Below are 17,500 nucleotides of genomic sequence, written 5' to 3' on the forward strand. Positions count from 1 at the left end.
ATTCCAATCGTGTAAAGAGCCGGTTCACAGCTGTTGTGTAGGCGGGCATGTTAACCGCTGGGCTATTTCAATTAAGCTGCAACCTTTAGACAGATAGCTTGGCAGGCTGGCTGATAGATAAAATTGGAAACGTCGATGGATTGATTGATCGATCGCTCATTCATTCGTTTCGTTCGGTCGCGGTCGATCGATAAAAGTGTAGAACTACTGGATACTTAAAGATAAATCTGTCAATTGGCTTCTAAATTAGATGTTCAGCACAACCCAAAATATTTTGTATGTGTGTCCGTACATAAGGATGTGTTTAGTATTCACCAGTCTGCGTGGTTTGAAGTCAATGTCTGTTGGCTGCTTGCTGTTTCTGTTTCTCACGCTCTCCTCTCTCTCGCTCTCCATCTCTCTCTCTATCTCTCTCTCTCTCTCCCCTATTTCTTCCTCTCATTTTGTCTTTCTCACTCACTCCCTCTTTCTTTCTATCACTCATTTTTATTGAACTGTTCAGCAAATGCGCACACATTTTGTACGTGAACACACACACACATACATATAAATATACATATGCATATGTATATATATATATATATATATATATATATATATATATATAATAATCAAAATAAGCAACAAGAATAACTTCTTGTTGCTTATTTTGATTATAATCAACCATGGATTTATATGGATAACACCATACAGAATTCTGGTGCATCTAACTTAAGTACCATATTCATTTGAATCTAAATTTTGCTGAACTTATATATATATATATATATATATATATATATATATATATATATATATATATATATATATATATATAAGTTCAGAGACCGATAGAATAAGTACTAAGCTTACAAGAATAGGTCCTGGGGTCGATTTGCTTGACTAAAGGCGGTGCTCCGGCATGGCCACAGTCACATGACTGAAACAAGTAAAGAGCAAAGTGTATACACATACATACATATATACAGGCATACATACATACGTTCAGGAAATGCGCACACATTTTGTACGCGAACGCATAAACACACACCACAGATATATGTGTGTTTATGCGTTCTCGTCAAAATGTGTGCGCATTTCCTGAACGTAATGTAGTCTTGTATTATGTATGTTGTGTATATACACTTGCTCTTTACTTGTTTCAGTCATGTGACTGTGCCATGCCGGAGCACCGCCTTTAGTCAAGCAAATCGACCCCAGGACCTATTCTTTGTAAGCTTAGTACTTATTCTATCGGTCTCTTTTGCCGAACCGCTAGGTTACGGGGACGCAAACACACAAGCATCGGTTGTCAAGCGATGTTGGGGGACAAACACAGACACACAAACATACACACACACATACATACATACATACCTAAATACATACATACATATATATGTGTGTGTGTGTGTGTGTGTGTGTGTGTGTGTGTGTGTCTGTATGTATATATATAAATATATACGACGAGCTTCTTTCAGTTTTACTTATTTAAAAAAGATTTTCAAAAGTAAAGTGAGAAGCTATGTGTACCTCAGTGATGATCAACAATTATTTTACTAATGTATTCAAATCAAGTGAAGAGTCCTTGACAATGATAATAACAGTTTTTGAGGCTTGTGTATCCTCAGTGATGAGTCAACAATACATATGTATTCAATCAAGTGATAGAGTCCTTGACAATGATAAGAACACAGTTTTGAGGCTTTGTGTATCCTCAGGATGAGTCAAACAATTATTTTACATAATGTATTCAAACCAAGTGATAGAGTCCTTGACAATGATAAGAACAGTTTTGAGGCTTTGTGTATCCTCAGTGATGAGTCAAACAATTATTTTACATAAATGTATTCAAATCAAGTGATAGAGTCCTTGACAATGATAAGAACAGTTTTGAGGCTTTGTGTATCCTCAGTGATGAGTCAAACAATTATTTTACATAAATATTAAATCAAGTGATAGAGTCCTGACAATGATAAGAACATTTTGAGGCTTTGTGTATCCTCAGTGATGATCAAACATTATTTTACATAAATGTATTCAAATCAAGTGATAGAGTCCTTGACAATGATAAGAACAGTTTTGAGGCTTTGTGTATCCTCAGTGATGAGTCAAACAATTATTTTACATAAATGTATTCAAATCAAGTGATAGAGTCCTTGACAATGATAAGAACAGTTTTGAGGCTTTGTGTATCCTCAGTGATGAGTCAACAAATAGTTTAGTTAAAATCATTCAGATCTTGTAATACATTTTTTATAACGATAAGAAAATAAGAATTAGTTTACGTGAATATACCCCGATCAAGTAATAGAGTCTTTGACAAGAAGATAAAGCATGTCTGGTTTGTCAATCAGCGAGTGCTAAAGTTTTTAGTCTCACATATCATTTAATATCTTTAATATCATTTAAAATCTGTATCCTTTTTCTCTTAGAATCGAAGATGGCTGGGTAGTCAGTCATTGTTATTACTTCGTTATCACTTTGTTAATTGATAAATTTATTGGTTATTTCATATTCATTAATCATTGAATCATTGTTCGGGGTAGTATGGTATATGTCTTCTTACTTATATATACACATATATAATACGCCTATTATTCATTTAATCATAAAATAAAAAAGTTTTAGGTTTGGCTTAATGAAAGTTTATTGGTTGATTGGTATATTTTCAATTGGTGTAAGCATGGCTGTGTGGTAATAAGCTGCTTCTAAGCCACTTGGTTTCGGATTCAATTCTGCTGCGAGGCACTTTGGGCAAGTTTGTTCCACAATAGACGGAACAGAAACTAAAAGAAACCCAGCGTATATATATATATAATATATATATATATAATATATATATATATATATATATATATATTATATATAATATATGTGTGTGTGTGTGTGTATTTATGTATATGGGGTGTCACGCTAATACATTCTATGTGCTTGTCCTTTTGTTTGTTATTTTTAATGTTCGTTTGTTCAGTTTGACTCTCTCTGTATACCTATATCCATATCCATCTATCTATCATGCTTAAGGCAGTCAAGTATGGTTTGACTGCTATATCAGCAAATATATAGACCAGTTAGAGGTTCCCTTGTTGGCTTATCAAACTATTTATAAATCACCTCAGTAATTCTTTGGCAGAAGTCAAAATCTTTTCTACAATTTATGTCACTTCTTAGCAACTTCCTTAACCGCAAGAATGCACACCAGTACACACATAGACACATTCACACACACACATACACATACATGTATAACTCTATAAACACACATGTACACACACATATATATTGTTCTTTTGTGGCATCAATCTATAACCACATCAGACTCAATAATAAAATGCTAAAATTCAACAATTATCTCATGATTCCTTTTTCCAGATTATACCACAAACCATTTGATTACAACTTACACTTGATTTGAAATTATTAATCCTCCGGCTTTAGCTGCAAAGAAGAACAGAGGCTGAGCTAAACTGCTTCTGCATATCATTGCTTAAATTTAGCTTTCTGGCATTAGTAAACGATAATAGGAAATACATGTTTTGACGCTATCCACTCGACTGTACAATGAGCGTCGTATTTGTATTACATTTGTGCATTCATGCCGTAAAGAAAATGACGGCTGTTTAAAGTTCAGTTTCTTAAGAACCAAATTGCATTTTAAGACTCCTTGTAGGAATTTTCTTATAGTTTCATAATTTCTAAAAAAATCTTTCATTGATTTTACTGTTGTTATTCAGTATTTAATCTGCATAATATTACGTTGCTAAACTGTCCATTGACGGAGAAAAGATTGGATGTAATCATTTTGTTTATATTTCTTTTTAGCTTTACACATTTTGATAATATTTGTTATGTTTTTCTCTGTAAATTCTAGCATTATATTATTCAGTTCATTAAAATGTGTATGAAAGAGATTACTTTAATTAGAAACCAGCTATCACATAGTACCGTCTTCGCGTTTAGAATTTATTTACTCATGAACAACTTACATAAAATTAAACTGACGCAGAAGACATTTTAACAAATCTAGTTTTATAGGAAACTGGCTGAAAACATAAAGGCGCTGTATTGTTTGCTGAAAAACCCAATCATGTGAGTTATTAAGTTAAGGTTCCTTGGGAAAGCTACTACACATATTCCAACCCCATTCATCTCACAACACCTGAACATATCAATATCACGTGTGCAAAATCAAAACCTTCCATCTCCTTATTGCTAGAGAAATAAACTAAATATAGGGAGATGTACTTGCATAGCGAGTGACCTGATCTGAGATCGTGTGCTGGAACGAAAACAATTGCAGCGTGGAAGATGTTTGTAAGCCATTTAAGAAACACACAGAACCGTTAGATTCACTTCAACATTTAAATTTAGTTTGTCAAAATATTTTCGTCGCTTTCAGACCGCGACCTGTTCACTGACAAAATTCCGTGCTGCATCTAAACTAAATATAATTTGACTGTTAATAGTGGTACAATTTTAATATAGATATAAAATGACTTAGTCATTTGTAGATATTTTGGGGTGCAACATAAACCATAGGAATATTGGACTTGTTTCACGCACCTTAAATAAATGAAAAGCTAATTGTGATAGAGTAGTTACACACAAACACACACACATACACACAGATACGCACACATACATACATACACACACATATATACATGCACACACATGTACATTTACATACGTAAATACGTAAATACAAGCACACATACATGCATACGTACATACATACATACACACACATACATATACACACACATATACACATACATACACATGTACATATTACATACGTACATACGTAAATACATGCACACGTATATGCATACGTACATACATACATACATACACACACACACACGAGAAAGTAGATGCTGATAGTGCACATTGACTAAGGAGACCGTCAGCAGCAATTACAAACCTGGTTTTATGTCAGTTTTCTTTCTCCTAGATGGGTTGCCTTCACCATGGCTATGGAGTCCCATCTGGCCCATACATTCATATAAATACACAAAAAATTAAAAATGTATGAGATTTAAGAATATAACATATATAAAAGCAATGTATACATATGTACACACGTATTATAATCGTTCAAGAAGGCTGGTATATACATTTTATGTATAAAAGAACTGTTAGCAGAACAGACCTAGAACAGGCGGTTTGAATACAGTTTTCAATTGGAAAGCTATTGTTAAATGGCTGGAAGGCTTGTTGGAGACGGCCATCTTGATATCGATATGCTTAACATGCTTACATGCTATTTTACGTTTGTGTAAACATGTGCCAACTCAAACAACATGAAGCGAGGAAGGTAGGTAAGTGGATTGGTCTTGCACAAGCATCTTTGATATTAAATAAATTGCTGAATATAGAACAGGTATCAAACAACCTCGAACTGTTTTTATGTGTGTATGAGTGTGAATGTTGCGTTTGTGTAAGTGTGTGTGTTTGTTGTTTGTGTTTGAGTATGTGTGTGTATGTGTTTGTGTAAGGGGGAGGGTGTATTAAAAATTATAGTTATATGTGATAGTATGCAGTAAAGGTGGTTAACATATTTACTAGCATTTAAACTCACTAGATTAAATGTAAATTTGTATTAAAATAGAAACTGACCATTTCCATGTTTGAAATCACTCATGCTTTCTCCACGATCGTAACCTTAACTCTTTCATGACCAACCTGCCTGAAACCGCCTCTGGTTCTGTAGTACAAATGTATTGTTTTCATAAGTTTTGAATTTAAATCTTCCTTAGTCACAATTTATGTTCCTATGTTTGTTAATTGCTTAATTAGGACTTTGGGAAAGCGTTCATTACAATTTGTAACGTGTGTATTTTAAACACTCGACTGTACTGTGACATTTTAAGGGAAGGGATAAAGTCAGAATTATGGAATTTTATTATTCAACTCAATTCCATGAATCCATTTAAAATGCACCGAGGTTATGTTGCCTTTTCTCATTTTCAAGAACCATTTTCTGCTGCAACTACGATGAGATTTAATTCATCTGTCCATTCTTACTCATACAAAAGTGTAGCTAGAGAATTTAATGTTTTCTCGATCCAAGGCATGCGTTAATTGCTTTGGTACATAAAATAAAATATTCCTTCGGCCACAATAGATATTGCAGAATTACCTGGAAAAGTTAGCAGTCGGTCTTCAAATTCAGTGGAACAACAAGCACTTTATGTGGCAAACACCAAATGCCAGAAGTTATCAAAGAAATGAAGTCAATGATACTGGCTAATTTTTCATTAGCGAATCCGAAAATTTTTTTTCTGGTGAGCCTCATCTTTGGCGATCACTTTGTAGAAGCAATTATATTCAATGCTTTGAATATACCATATAACATTCCTAATTAAAATTTGTGCAAACAGAAGAGGTTATTGCGTCTACGGTCACAAAATACATATGGCTGTAAAGGTCTCAAAGTATTGACCGAAATGTTTCTTCACAAGGTCCTCTTTCACTTTTTGTAGAGGCCTTTTACTTCTGTGGCAATACAAGTTCTGAAAGAAATGCTATTTCGCAGAGGCTATCAATTGAATCTCCATTCTTCATATATTTCTAAACTTGTTTAGTAATTCCAACCATCCCCTATCTATCTCTTGACGATATTGCAGCTACGTACAGACTTTGATAAATTTTCTACCTGCCTATACAAATACAAGAGCTGCCAGAGATTTAATCCAACATATAAATCAAACGTTTCTATTTGAGTGCCTCAACCGATTACACGGTTCCGAACAGCGGCATCCAATTATGACTAAACATATTCTTGCCAAAATTCGAATAGAACTGAATAATTATCAAAAATTCATCGAAAATAAACAGCACCTACTGTTCAAACTTAAGATGCAACCGGTTGTCAGTTTTTCACACTCTTTCACTGTTGCTTTAAAACTTACTTTACTTAATAAGTTTTCCAACTTTGGTAAATACTTGATTAGAGTAACAATCTACTCATTATTACTCATCTCTAGATAGTTCCTTACATAACATTGTTGACCTCTCTTAAAGAATGCCTTTGACAATGTGCTGAAAATCTCACAGAAACTTGGCCACTCCAATTTTTTTTCTGTGCAAGTTTCATGCTTCATCTACACTTGCAGAAATATCGTTTTGTGAGTGCATCTATGATAAGTGAAAATACTGCCTGTCGAACATAAAAAGTCAGGAGTTCCCTCTTGGCCACTAAGAGTTTATCGATCTACCAAATACATAATATAATTTTTTATTTATTGCATGCATCACCATATTATAAAAGATGTTTTGTGCGTATTTCATAAAATAAATCTTTTATAATATAAAAGAGAATTCATTTTACATATCGTGGCTAAAGCATTTATCTGTACAATCTTTGTCGAATTACGCGAGAACATTTGTATTACTATTTATTCTAAGTTATACAAGATTATACAAATAAAATAATGTTTCGAACATTTCCTTATATGGCATTTTCGTCAAGAAATATGTAAACATTCTACAAGTTTTGCTTTGTACTTACTAAATATTTGCATATTATTTCTTACCGTTTTAGCCGGGAATTGTCTCAGGTAATACCGTTTTATAATTTGCATTCCACTTCATTAAGAGAGTGGTGACATTCTACCCCGGTGCTGATGATATTTTCAAATTCTAATTGCTACAAAATACTTATATTTCTTCTTCTAACATATTGAGGAGGCTCTGAATTTTCTTCATACTTTTCTAGTAAAAGAATTATGCAGAATCGTACATTTGGTTTCAATGAATGAAATCAAAAGCAGTGAACCAAGTAGATTGCAAAGACCGTTTCTGATTGCCAAATATCCGCTTGGAAAAATTAAAATTCATCGCTTGATTTTGTTGAGTGATAAAAAAAACAAACATGGGTGTGGTTTCATTGGCTGGTTTTACTGATGTTAACTGAGGCAATGAAAAGGAAACTGCAGTAACACAACTAAATTTATCAGAAGTTTCTCATATGTTTTTTTTTTTTTTGTTAGCGGGTGTTGGATCAGAAGCCATTCGAATTTAACGATTTTGGTTGGAAAAAAAAATTAGCATCTTTTCTTTCTTGCCAGCATTGATGCACAATATACCAACTTTTAAAGAAAACGAAGCATTTTCACGGCAGATATTCGAAAGCTAAGAAATTAATGAGTTTTGACCAGTTCAGTACCCCACATGTAAAAGTTTGTCGGACTTAGTTAAGTGTCGTAGACAGGCTGGATTAAGAATTTGATGAGATAGATAGCCCATCAGAAATTTGATCAAGTAACACTGCTGTTGTATGCTGACACAAATTGTTCAAGCTTCTTGTTGGCTAAGTTCAACAATGTTGCTTGCCTCTGCTTCCTCTAGACTTGTACGAACCACTTGGAGGATACATACATATATACACACATACATGCATACATACATGCATACATACATATATACCTGCATACATTCATAAAAAATATATACATATACGCACATTCTCAAACTCTCTTTTTCTTTCTTTCTGTCACTCTCTCTCTCTCTCTCTAAATACAGATGTCATGTTGAATAGAACTATTTGAAATTAAGATTTATGAGATATTTCGTATTCACTTGCCCATTGATGTGTTACCCGAAGTCTTTTCTTGTTACTCACGAAACTGAAAATGTTTTAAACTGAAAATTTAAAACATTTTCACCGTAACCTGTAGATTATTGCACGTGATTATGGAAAGTTGTTATTATCAGTTCCTCGTTTGAGCTATGTCAAATAATAATAACATGCTTTAAGTCTGAAGAAATATATTTTTGGATCTGAAAGGGTTAATCGATAACCTAAAATAATAACCATTTCCCATAGAAATAAACAATGTATAAAACAAACCAATTTACTTGCCTAGTCAAACTACTTGAGAAAAAATAATGGTGTTCTGTGTTTGTAGAAATTAATACTTACATAACTTAGGTAGAAAGCTATATTGTTCTAGGTGGAATACATATTTTTTTATTTCAAGATTTGCCGATAGCAAAAACTCGTTCTTGTTATTGGAATAATTTCAGGAGGGTTGATCTTAGTATATTTTATCTTTAAACGAATGTTTGATGTGTGGGACTACTTGGAGTTTTGAGAATAACAATAACGTTCTTCAGACACCTTATTTCAGAACCGCTGAATATAATGCTTATAACGAAACTAATATGTGTGTGGGTGGACGTTAAAATGTAAAATAAATATACGAAGAATAGATTGAAAATATGTGTATACGATATTGATGCCAAGACACTACACAATGAGATCCGTCGGAAAGATAAAGAGGTAAGAGCGCATAAGGTGGTAGAGGCCACAACAACTCATAAAGTGAAAAAGTACTAGTCGAATGTTCCAGTGAAGACCTCAATAAAATGGAAACATAATAGACCACATTTAGTGATTTGGGACAGACTAAACGGACAGACATAAAACTAAGGGTCAGCGTAAAAACACCTACCTCGCAAACTATTGAAAAGTTTAAAGCTACTCTACCCAGATTACAAGTTCAGATTTATACCCGTAATTATTGGAGCAGTAGGGTATATAACAAATTGCTTCAAAACAAATCTTGAGAATCTAGGCTTCTCAAAAGCAGAAAGGAGAAAGTTCATAAGATTATAGGTACAAATGCACCTTTATGCATGAGAATAGAAACAAAACATACAAATCTGCACACGCACTGACTTCAAACATTGCACACATAGACAAAAACAAATATTTACAAATATTTTGTTGATGTTGTTAAATAAATATTGCTTAAACAGCAACGTAGTTTTATGACTTCGATTGTATAGAGATTATGATATTCATAATAATATAACCACGAGGCCCAGAAATGAAATGAAAAGCGTAAGCTTGATGCAGCTGCTTTCGCACGTGTCGTTTTTAAACGAAAGAACATAAGGATGGACGTTTCCTTCAAATCTTCCTGTCATATTTAAAAAAACAAAAACAAAAAAAAAACAAAATTCAGACAATAAAGGTTCAGAAGAAAATTAGTCTCGTTTTACTAGCTGATGATCGGAAACGAGCAATTCAGAGTATTGAAACCAGAGTCTTTCAGTTATGATGTATTAAAGAATAATACTCTATATTTTTATTGAGCCCAGTAATTTATAGCCTTTGGCTGATCAACAGACATTTAAACACACAAACACACATGTATGTGCGTGTGTTTGCATTCATTTCTTTAGAAAGCAAGATTGTTTTCATCCTCTGTATGACCAACATACGCTGGGATCGTCAGTTAAAAATAACATTTTAACATCTATTTCTAAAATATTCACTGCATTAGCTCAGACGGTGAAATCAATTAGTATTGAAATATATGTTACTTACTGAGATATTCAACGCAAAAGTAAGCCTATTTCTCATATGTTCATTGCATTGCTCGTGTGTATTTTGTTTTAGTTTCTGGTGGTTTTAGAACCATGGGTCTGATTTTAGCAAGTGCTATTATATACTCAACTGAATCTCTCTCTTTCTCCCTCTCTCTCATTCTCTGTATATATATATATATATATATATAAGGGCGATAATAGAAGATTGATATACTACGTGTTATAAAGGGGTATATATATATATATATATATATAATATTTGGATATAGTGAAAAAATTATATATATAAATCCTTAAAGACTTTCTGCATAGGGTGACAGAGAGGAAGGGTCACAGTCAATTTGAGAGATCTTACTGTTATTGCAGTGTAGTACAGAGTAGCGTACATCGGGCAGATCTATGATTAACAATGTTCCAACTATGACCATCCCAACTTTATTGTACCATTATCTATGACTGCATTAGCTAATATCTTATCATTTCTAAAAGGGGGATGAAATTTTGAGTTATATTTAGCTGCTATTTTGTAGCCGGTCGTAAAACTGTTTAGCGTCACCTGGGTTGTCTTTAACGACGTTAGGTTTAGTTGGATATGAAGTTACATAAACAGATGTGTATTCGTCAGTCATTGCTTTAATTGAGTTTCTTCAAGATAACTTACTTAATTAAGGATGGCTAAATGTAGTTTGAACATTTATTGATTCGTTTGTGTTGTCAGCAGGAATGTGCTAGACATGGATATAGAGACTTTCGAAAGACTGGCATTAATTGGAAAATACATAATCGACAGAAATATTAAATCAGAGCTTTGGAAGTGCCATAATAAATATGACATAAGCATATGTAGCAAATGTATCGAATGCTATAAATTATAATGAGAGAGATGTCTGTCTATGGTATGTATGTATCCATCTATCTATATAGATATGTAACTGAATAAAATAACTATACATATATGTATGTATATATGTACATACAGGTAGAGGCGCAATGGCCTAGTGGTTAGGACACGCGGTCGTAGGATCGCGGTTTCGATTCCCAGACCGGGCGTTGTGAGTGTTTATTGAGCAAAAACACCTAAAAGCTCCACGAGGCTCCAGCAGGGGGTGGTGATCCCTGCTGTACTCTTTCACCACTCTTTCTCCCACTCTTTCTTCTGTTGGCCTGCTCGATTAGCCAGCGGGTTGGCGTAATTCGAAGGCTAAAACAATGCGAACGCATTGTGACCAGCGCTGTGTAACTACATCTGATGGACTGGTCGGTCACGTGATCACGTGATATTTACATACATACATACATATATATATATATATATATATATATAAAGTAAGATATAAGTTAGAGGTTATTCATATATATAAGGGATAGAGGTATCCGTAGGCACCCCTGGTATATCACCTCAGTATGTATAGGCCTCGCTGTAAGGTATACGGTAATAGGTAATTTAAAGGTGAAACCGTGGTTTAATTTATATATATTTATATACATGTATATCTGTGAGTATGAAAACATATATATATATATATATACATATATCTGCATATACTCGTATGTATGTATGTATATATGCGTATGTAGTTTTAAAGCACTATAAAACCCAATGTGTGTGTCTGGATTATCGAAAAGAAGCTAAAGTAAAGGACAATTGAACGACTGATAGAGAACAAGCAAGAGGGGGAGAGAGAGAGAGAGAGAGAGAGAGAGAAGAGAGAGAGAGATAGAGAAAAAGAAAGATGCAGAGAGGGAGAGAGAGAGAGAGAGAGGAGAGAGAGAGAGGAGAGAGAGAAAGAAAGAGAGGGAGGAAGGAAGGAAAGAGGAAGGAAGGGGAAGTGGGGTTGGAAGAAAAAACTGACGGAATCTTGGAGTGGAAATGAAAAATTGGATTTAATAAAAAAACAGAAAGGGGCGATAACGAGCAAACACTTCTAAGAAGATTGATATACTACGTGTTATAAAGGGGTGTGTATATATATATATATATATATATACATATATATCAAGAGAGAGAGGGGGGAGGGGGACAGAGAAATGGACAGAAAAAAGATCGAAGTGAAAGTTGTTACTATCGATACATTGATAGATGTCAATCTAAGCAGACGATATATTGTAACAAGCGACCAGTCATAACGAGCAGATGTTATATCGTGTTCCTGCAGACATGGGAACTAATCAATGGTACATTGTTCGTATATTGCTTGTGTTTATACGGTTATCTGTTACAATTTTATTCTGATGTTCGCTTTACATTTGAAAAATAGAAAGTAGAAAATAAAATAATAAACACTAGGAAAGGAAAGAGGAAAGTTTGGTCAGAGTGTCTCTGAGTTATGTCTTACATTATATATACATGTGTGTGTGTGTGTGTGTGTCTGTAAGTATAAGCATATACATGCGTAAATATATATATATATATATGATTGATTGATTCTAGTTTCAGCTCATGAGCTGTGGCATGCTGGGGCACCGCCATTATATATATATATATATATATATATATATATATATATATATATATATATATATAAAAACATATATATGAATGTGTATATATATATATACTCATATGTATACACACAATACATATATATATATAGATGTATAGTCTACATATATATACGTATATGTGTCTGGAGGTAAATATACTTATGCATATATATATATATATAACTTTATATATATATATATATATATATAATATATATATATATATATATATTATTTATATATATACAATATATACACACAAATGTGTATATTTCTGTAACTATATAAATGCATGAGTATGTACATACATGAGTATATATTCGTCTTTTGTTTTTTTTCGTAAACTTTCCCTATATATATATATATATATATGTGTGTGTGTGTGGGTGTATCTAATCTATCTATCTATCTATCTATCTATCTATCTATCTATCTATCTATCTATCAATCTATCTATCTATCTATCTATCTATCTATCTATATATCTATCTATCTATCTATCTATATATATATATATATATAGATAGATAGATAGATAGATAAATAGATAGATACAGATATAGATATAGATATATACGTGTCGTATGTATGCATACACAAACTTTAAGGGGATGAAGTTTAAAGATAGTGGAATCATTGCAATTGAAGGAAATTATAGATCTCTATTGGTAATAATCAATTCAGTAAAAAAAAAGTGGTAAAATAAAAAGAATAAAAAGATAAAAAATAAAAATATATGTGGAAACTATTTGAAAGAACGCAGCTTTGAGTAGAAAGATGCAAAGATCTGGCAGATATTTCTTTTTCTGATTGCTAACCAACAAATTTTTGGTATTATTATTATTATTATTATTATTATTATTATTATTATTATTATTATTATTATTGTTATTATTATTGTTGTTATTATTATCATCATTATTGAAGCTCTGGTGATTTTGCAAGTCATATATATCAATATTAGCCAAGAAAACACAGCACAGCTGTATACTGCTTCACGTATTCGTATATGCCAGCTCGTTTGTCATTCCTTACAACAGCCAAACAGTATATATATATATATATATATATATATATATATATATATGCATATATATAAATATACATACCTAGATATATATGTATACTATATACTATATACATAAACATACATATGTACATGTGTATATGAATATATATGTATAGTATACATATATGTGCATACGGACACGGACGCACATACGATTATATATATTATATATATATATATATATATTATATATATATACAAACATACACACATAGATCTGCACACACCTGGATACACAGACACACATAACAAGTACATAAATAAATAGAAAAATACGTGTGATTGCATTTTTATTCTACATATATTGGCATATATACCTTAATGCTAACATTCAAATCTTTCTTACCACTATTTTCATGCTGGTGAATTAGATGATATCTATCAAGAAAACATCAGAAAATACAAAAGTGCGGAAAAAAAATCCCTAAAAAACCGAAACGAGAAATAAAAGAAAAGAAACACGAATTTTGCTATAATATCTATATAATGCTGAATTCTGCCAATGTGGTTGCTTCTTTCCTTTGCTACAGATTCTTTCAATTGAATCGCAAGTGAGTTCTCATTATTTTCATCATTAATAAAAGTGCAATTCTTTTTTTTTTTTTGTATATATATTTCTTTTCCTTTTTTCATTTTGTGAGTGCGATAAAGAATTACCTTGAATGTAGCTAGAAATGTTCGGTTATATTTCCACGGCTTGTTGCCAACATAAGTGAGAACATAGTTAGATAGATAAAAATCACTAGAACAAGATGAAATATTGGCGGTTTAAGAACTTATTGAGTTCATTTCTTATCACTGGTGTTGTGAAGATTTTTGAGGGGAAAATATAAGTGAAACGAAAATCAAAGTCTATAAGTACATTAGTTTTTCTCGGGATTGTTGGCGCAATTCATCTTGGCGAGAAGTAAAGAGCCGGATTAAAAAACACAAGCTATTTCGTCTGAATCTTTAGTGATGCTGTCATCAACCAATTATAGTAATAATAATAATCATAATAAAGGCACAAGGCCAGCAATTTTGAGGTGGTGCGAAGTCAATTACTTTGACTCGAGTGCTCAGCTCAACTGGTTCTTTATTGACTTCGAAAGGTGTGAAAGCCAAAGTCACCTCAGCGGTATTTTAACTGAGAAAGTGAAGACGGACGAAATACCGCTGAACACACACACACACACACACACACACACACACACACACACACACACACACACACACACACAACCACACACACACGCGCGCGCAGAGGCAAATGAAAAAAAAAACAAGGAATAAAACAATAAAAGTCATACGGATGTACACAGTGAATATATTAATTGACGCTGAGTGAAAGTTTTAGATAGAAATGACATATTTTCACACTGTTTCCATTAACCAAATTTAGTCATAAATCATTGGTCGACCAGTAAGTTATAGTAGAAGATGCTTACTCAAGGTGTCGTGCAGTGGAACTGAACTTGAAACCACATGTTTGCAAAGCCAGCTACTTAACTGCATTGCGACGACTGCGCCTATATTATATTAACATAATTATACTAGTGAGACTGTGACCATTTTCACCCACGCAAAGATTGTTCTGAGAAGGTAAAACTAAATAAACAAAACAATAATCATCACCAACACCACCACCACCACCATCATCATCATCATCATCATCATCATCATTGTTTTAATGACCACTTTTCCATGCTTGCATGGGTTCAGTGGAGTTTATTGAGACTGATTTTTTTTTATGGCCAGTTGCCTTTCCTGTTGCCAACCTTCACCTGTTTCTAAGCAACTTATTATTCTCCCCCCCCCCCCACATAACCAGGCATGTAGAACTTCAATGTTTGTAACTAAATAGCGTAAAGTGATAACTATTTCTACCAACTTCTTTTTCACGTGGTAAATATTGTGGATCTTTACCATTTGACCGACAGATTAAAAAAAAAAAACTTTTTGTAACTAAACACTTTCAAACTTCGTATACTGGTAGAATGAATGTATCACATAAAACATCTTTTACTCTTGGCGTTGTTGAGAAAAGTTTCTATATTCAATCAGCCGCAGGAAGAATTTTCACATTGAGGAGCCTAGCTCCGCTGCCACCTAGACCCCGACGGATAGTATCTTTTATCCACTGGGCTTCAATGGCAAACCACAGACCCAGGCCCTCGTCAATTTGTCCCCACAATAAGTGGGAAGAAACAAAATTTCGTTACCCTCAAAGGGCTGGCTCGCAAAACTGCGAGACTCCTCTGGGGTGTCAAACAGCAACCACACCGTTGCATATTTGACACCCCTAGAGATATACTTAATGGTCGACATAAGGTCTGCCAACTCCTGCTCAATGATCTGCTTGGAGAAGACGGCAATGGGGTTGAGAACCTTCGAATACGTTCTCAACACTCCTTAGGTGGGGAATCTCCCACTCTACAATCTTATCCGTATTTTTTGCCATGTATTTTGCCATTTTTGCCATGTTTTAAATTAAAAAGTAAAAAAGGCCAAAACAATAGTTCACAAATTCAAAAATGAGGGAAAGAAATCAAAAAGAAACAAAAGGAAATAAGAGAAAAAGCTAACAGCTCACTAAGAAAGTCACAACAGAAGAAAAAAAAACATCAGTTCAGCAAAACACACCAAACAAAATTCTTTTGGGCATTCAGGTACTCCACTCCCTATGGTAATCCGATTAGAACCTGGACTGCTCCAGTTGAAATACAGCTTTCCAATTAGTGGTAAACGTAGTTGTAAAAATACACACTATGTACAAACAAAGAACAAGTTTTGGTTGAAGGATACGTCACCAAACTAGACTTCTCATAATGAGAAAAAAAATTCACTTAATGTGAACACTTGAAATACAGCTTTCCAATAAATGGTAAATGTTATTATAAAAAAACATTAAAAAGTGAACAACTTTTGGTTGAAGAATAAAGCTCCAAACTGTACTTCTCACAATGAGAAAAAAACAATTTCACTTAATGTGAACAATATTGCTGAACCGTAAGCAGACCAACATCCTGAATCCAGTGAGCACTCCTTGTTTAAAAAAAATACAACCACAGACAACAACTCCCACTGGACGCAAGAGACAAAAGTCTTACCTTGCAGCAGCTTCTTTTGGCAGGCTAAACACTGCTGGCTATCTTCTTCAGTGCACAACACAATGACACATGTGTACACTGACAACAAAAGACTCATGGGAAGTCTCAGACTCAAGGGTTGGAAAGCAAGCTACTTACCACACAGCCACTGCTACGCCTGTACTACTAGTTCGACAGCACTGCTTGCTTATGTGTAGATACAGTGTCAAGGAATATAAAGGAGTTTAATGAAAACGGTTTGATGTATATTCGAACTCAAGTTACAGAGTTTCACCAAGATCTTGTTTTTGCCTTACAGATGTTCAGGACGGGCATCAGTTGCCTCAAAGTCCATTAGTCTGGGTGGCCAGCAAATGGTGTTAGTCACAATCTCATTTCCTATGAATGTTTTATATGAATCTACGTGTCTCGACTGTTCGGAAACAAGGAAAACGAAATATTACCATTGTGATATAACTATTTTTGCGATATCGTTGTTTGAATAATAATAAGGACCGGAAAAAGTGTCGTGAATGGCGAGGAGAACGATGAT

This window comes from Octopus sinensis, linkage group LG10 (assembly GCF_006345805.1).
Source record: "Octopus sinensis linkage group LG10, ASM634580v1, whole genome shotgun sequence".
In the NCBI taxonomy this organism is placed as follows: domain Eukaryota; kingdom Metazoa; phylum Mollusca; class Cephalopoda; order Octopoda; family Octopodidae; genus Octopus; species Octopus sinensis.